Here is a 6,239-nt window from a genome sequence, read left to right as displayed (position 1 = left end):
CTCAAAGACAATGCACCATCAGAGTATGAGAGCTCGGGGTAAGCATGACTCCTTGTAAAAAAGGTGTCAGTTTTGTTGCCAGATAAAAGGCTAAAAAAACAATTATCAAACAAAAAACTCTTGCATGTATGTATATGTCGCTTCCTGACCTTTAAGGTGCAAGTTAGCCAGAGAGAGAGCTCGTGCCAATAACATCCAGTGACCCGGCAGTGTTTTGCATGCACGCCTGCACCTCCCATTAGCACGGTGGGCTACGCACGGTGCGAAAGAAGTTCCACAGGCGTACAGACTCGGTCCAGTTTTTCGAACTAAACCAATGCCGATCGCTGACGTAAGTCTAGGCCGATGGAGGGACACATTTTTTTAAATGCAAAAAAATATGTTTAGGGGCCGTCCATAAATGATTAAGGCGGTCGGGCGTGGTGATGGCCACCCACCCCCTCGTGTACCGTTTCCGCCTTCATAGGTGCTCGCTAACAGCACTTGCCCCTACAATCTGTTAAGGCTATACAGGGGATCTTTGTCTGAGTGTGTGTGTGAGTGAGTGTCTTGAGTGAGTGTGTGTGTTGGTTGTGTGTGTGTGAGTGAGTGTGTTGGTGTGTGTGAGTGAGTGTGTGTGTTGGTTGTGTTTGTGTGTATGCAGATAGGACCTTGCCACGAGAGCGACTTTAATTGCCAATACAACCGGCAGCATTTGTTCAGCAAGCCAAATTCCGCTGATGGGGCGCAAAAGGACGAACCCGGTGCTCTATGATTCCGGCGATCTGAGTTCGATTCCCGTGGCACGACTAGCAGCAGTGCCGGGGGGTACTGGAGACCGGTGCTGCCTGTTTCCTCCTCCACCCTGCCCGCAATGCCTAGCGTGGTGAAGTATGGTCAAAGGGCCATCATGGCCTGCACGGCGCGGGGAGGAGAAAGGTTGGCAAGTCTCGTCACGACACCAATCTCCATCGTTATCGCAAACACCATCACCACCACCACTACCACCACCGTCAATACCATCACCACCATCGTCAACACCATCATCAAAACCATCACCACCACCATCAACACTGCCACCGTCATCAACAACACCATCACCCCAACTGTCAACATCACCACCATCAACATCAACACCGTCACCACCACCATCAACATCACCATCAACACCATCATCACCACCACCGTCACCACCATCATAACACCCATTACGACCACCATCAACACCATCATCATCATCTCCACCACCACCGTCATAACACCCATTACCACCATTACCATCAACAAGATCAACATCGACACCATCATCATCTCCACCACCACCGTCAACACCGTCACTTTGCCACTCCTCTCGTCCCATTAGAATACAAAACAGAGACAAAAATCCGCCCCATCTAAAACGAATTAAAACGTCAGCAGCGTTCGTTCAACACAACCAAAAACTCTGAACCGGTTTCAGCGTTCAGGGTGTCATCAGCAGTCAGGCTCGCCGATAGCAATGCTGGCAAACTGCCAAATATTTCTACGCAAAGCTTCCTCCCGTGAAGATATGGGTTAAAGTTCGACGACACGCACAAATACACAGAAACGATGCAATGCACAGCGCACACTGATCATGAGCTTTCGTTGTGCGGAATATAAATAAAAAAAATGATCCATAAGCGGACGCTCCGCTCCGTTCCCAATCTCTGTTGTCCCCGAAGCACCGGCCCGCTGGACATGTTCACCACAAGCAGATCTGGTTAATGCAGACACGATTCATTGCGTAAAGGTTTCAGATTGGCGTTTCAACATCTTAACACAACTCTTTGTTGCCAGAAAGGGGAAAACCTATTGTTATATTTTGATACTGGCAAGGGAGGTCCCATGATGCAGGCGCTCACCTCGAGCTCTCAATGTCCTAACAGTTGGCATTGTTATCAAGCAATTATCATATTGTTTATTGGCAAATGAGGTACCAATAGTGGCATTGCCCTTGTGCTGGTCGCCTTTTGGCGATGTCCTCTGGTCTAACACCGTTTGAGACGAGGCTCTAAAGAAAGCCGTCTCTGGTGTGGACCAATCAGTTTCAAAGACAATGCATCATCATGTACAACCAGAGCATGTGTTTTTGTTGTGTTTGCATGTTCACCACAAGTATCTGTGGTTAATGCAGACATGACTCCTTGCAAAAAAGGTTTCAGTTGGATGTTGCAACATCTTAACACAACTGTTTTATTGCCAGAAAGGGTTAAACCTATTCTTACACAAAGGGGCTTTTGGGGGAGTTTTTTTGTAGTTTTTTGTTATTGTTCTCTGGTGACGCCTCCACCACCACCACCTCCCTCTCTCTCTCCGCTGTTGTTGGGTTTTGTCTGCGCCTGCCTCAGCCAGTCATCACTCCGCTCTGGGAGTGCGTGGGGGCCCCGGTGGGTGTGAGGTTTCGAGGCGGCTGCCCCCCGGCAATTCTCCCATCCAGCGGGCGGCCATAAAAAACACACACACACACGAACTCTGCAGAGGATCCGCATCAAGCTTTGGAGCCTTATCTTGAAATGAGAGAAGGAGGAGAGGCCCCCTTTGCCAAATAAACATCCGGCAGGTCACCGGCGTCGATTCAAAGCGAGCCTGACTCTGCTGACTAGACCCTGAATATCGAAACCTGCTGAAATTATGCACTTCTTCGGGTCGCGTGGAATTGAAGAAGTCCTTGGGGCCGCGTACGGCCCGCGACGAACGGCAGCGTGTTTGCTGGGCAGACCCTCGTATTATTTCTCGTTTGTGTGTGTACTGTGTTGAACTTCTTTCGTACCGTACGTGGCCAAGCGTGCTAATCGGAGGTGCGGGGGGTGGACAACACACACACACAAACACGTTTTAAAGAAATTCGTTTTCAATCCGGATGATGAGTTAAAAGTGCATAGCTCCCAGTGACTTCCTCATATCGGAAGCAAGAGCGTTCCAGACGGCCGCAGAAGCGCATCTGAAAGCGCCACGCGATGCGGTGGCCGCCGTCTCTGTTGATGGCAGCAGCCAAAAGCCGCCGCTGCTGCTGCTGATGACGAGCGGAGTTGGCGTGGTGGTTCATGCCCCTTGAGCACAGCGAGGTATCGTGGTTCATTTGTGGCAAGCGCTTTTCGTGTGCAAGTCGTTCAGCATCCGCAATCCAGTGCAACTCGTTGCGCGGTTTCAGGGGCGCATGGCTCAGAGAGCCACAACGCCAAGCGGCCAGCAACCGACAGCACCTTTGAAAGGTGTCGCGTGTAAGGGCGTGTAACACGTTTATTGAACTGAGCAAGGACACATTCCTGCGGAGGGAGCTGGTAGCAACGTTGGGTTGCTCGGTCAATGGCCAAGGTCAACGGCGGCGTGGTGTATTCTGCAAATATGTCCGACTGTGAGGGCGGGCACAAGCCGGCGTGAGTAGGTTAAACGTTGAGTTTTATAAGGGCACCACGGGGTGACCAGCCCCTCCCCACCCAGCCCCACCCCTCCCACCCAGCCCCACCATCCCCACCCAGCCCCACCATCCCCACCCAGCCCCTCACCACCCTCCACATCCAGCCCCTCCCCACCCTCCCCACCCAGCCCCTCCCCACCCTCCCCTCCCCACCCCTCCCATTTTTGGATTCAAGACGGACGGACGGACACAATAATCCCCTGTGGGTTGGTGTAACCAGGAGGTTCCTACCAGTAATATTCTTGATGTAGCCTGGGGGAAACATACAACGGAAGAGGGAATTCAAGTTTTCAAGTTTTTTTCAAGTTTAATTTATTAGGTATAGCCCTGTGAGCCATTCGGCTCTTGAATCGAGTGCAACCGCAACAAACAAAAAACATGAACAAGAAAACATCTTAAAGTGACTAAGTGCAAGCAGAAAATCCAAGAAAAGACAGCAAAATATTGCAGAAAAAGCACCGTACACCAACACTGTGTGCAAAAATCTCAGTGGGGGGGGGCGGTGGCGCAGTGGTTAACGCACTGAGCTGGATCATCGTGAATGTTGGTGACGACGACGACAATGACGATGATGATGATGATGTGGATCGCAATCGGGAAGGTTCAATGCCGGTTTGGGGGTCGACTCGGCCCCATCATCCCACTGGGGTGGATACAACAAGGACCACTTTGTTGTGGCCAACAGCTGTTGTCCTATTCTTGGTCCTTTCGGTAAAGTCACGGAGATAGATAATGAAAATAAAATTCATTTAACTTACATTTAAAATGTCATTACTTTTTAGCATAGATAAAAAAATGGATTAAATTAATATAATTTAATTAATTGGAATTACATTTCAATAGTTTTTGTATCTACGTGACTTTACCGAAAAAGGCCTTAAATAGACAGAGGGGGGGCGGAGGCAGAGAGAGGGAGGAGGGTTAGAGAAAAAATTAGCATATCAATTGGTGCTGCAAGAACGATTACACGGCAAGCAAGCCTGAAAATCAGGAGAAAACACACTAAAATTAAATAACCTAGTAAAATATCGAAATGTAATGTAATACAACACAGAGGGTCGGTCAACACACAATTAACGCATAGCCTGGTTGATTACGTATTTCAAAGATTACCGAAAAAACCAAGAATATGAATTCCTGCAGTCACGAAAGTTTTAAGTCAGCGCTTGTCCTACAGAGAGACTTGCCCCCCTGGAATAGGAATGTGGAATTTCCACGACCAGCTGAGCAGGGCTGCGAAGAGGTGGGCGCCAGTGACTCGACACTCGGTTTTACTTGGTGGAGGTGCGTGTGGACGACTCCGTGGCATAGCTGCCAAGGGGGTGTTGTCACACTGGATTGGCCAGACAGCCTGGAGGCTTCCCCTAGGATTTCCTGAGCTCAGAGGTTTTCATTGTTGCTGTTTTTTAAGAATAAATCCGACATTTACAGGAAATTACTTTGTATTCAATATTTGTAAAACTTTTTAAAAAACGCATTTGTTTGTCGGAACGGATGCTACCACAGCGGTGTAGTGGTCAGCAGGGGCTGCTAGACTTGGGACCCAGAGGTGACCGGTTCAATTCGATTCCCCGGCGCGGCAATTGAAACAATGAGGTCAAGTTTGTCAAATCCACCCACACCGCCTCTGTCCACACGGCAGCAGTGTCAATGGGTTTACCACCACCACAAACACCACTACGGTCTGCTCGATCGGCAGATCGCGTGTAGTGGGGAAAATGAGGTTCCAATGGTGAAAATGCTTACCCCGAGCTCTCATACTCTGATGGTACATTGTCTTTGGGTTGTGCGCCTTTTGGCGTCATCTGGTCCAACACCATGTGAGACTAGGCTCTAAGGAAAGCTGACTCGGGTGTAGACCAATCAACTTCAAGGACAGTGCATACATTATCAGAGTTATGTTTTTTTTGTTTGCATTACGACTGCAGGTATTGTGGTCTATGCAAACGTGACTCCTTGTAAAAAAAGGTGTCAGTTTTGTTGCCAGATAAAAGGGTAAATAAACAATTATCATATTTTTTTTACTGGCAAATGAGGTTCCAATGGTGTAAGTGTGGATACTCCCACCAACTTCCAAGACGTCTAGCTCAGCGTTGGAAGAGTTGACCCGAAATGCCGCATCTCTAGATCGCCCTCCAGTTGAGGCCCATTTCACCAGGAGTGGCACGAGCACGCAATTGCAGGGCTGCGCATTTGACTCGTGATATGACCGCAAGCTTCCGAGTCCACCGGCAACGTCGAGATCATTTTGGTGTCGTCTCGCTCACGAACCCAATCGTGCGTTGCTGATGCCTCTGCTGCGTTGGCAGGTGGCTCACAAGCACAGCCAACGCAAAACCTCAACACTTTCCGTGTCATTAATAGCACCGCGTGTGGGCTTAATGTGCTGTACTTTTTTGTTGTTGTTAAACGTGATCGTTTTCACGGTGTTTGGCGACGCAGTTCACTCTTGCAAATGGGAAATAAAAATAAACGTCGACGCGTTCGTGAACAACGCTGTGGCCAGACCGCACAAGGAATAATGGATACAATAAGGCCATGTTCTGGACAATGCCCATTGTACAACACGTGGTCTCGTGCCGGTGTGTTCTTGACGAACGCGTTGTGGGCGATGGGACTGTGTTTAAAAAAGAAATGTTATTAGTAAAAACAACCTTCTACGCGACTTTACCAAAAGAACCAAGAATATGAATTCCTGCAGTCACGAAAGCTTTAAATCGAAATCAAACGTAACACAGTGTAACGAAACTAGAACAGAACTCCTCCAAATGAAGACCAATTAAGAACATTTTGTGTTCATCACCCGGCAGGGTAGTAGGGT

Source organism: Lampetra planeri, chromosome 44 (assembly GCF_965212315.1).
Source record: "Lampetra planeri chromosome 44, kcLamPlan1.2.h2, whole genome shotgun sequence".
Taxonomy (NCBI): domain Eukaryota; kingdom Metazoa; phylum Chordata; class Hyperoartia; order Petromyzontiformes; family Petromyzontidae; genus Lampetra; species Lampetra planeri.
Note: the sequence above shows the minus strand (reverse complement) of the source record.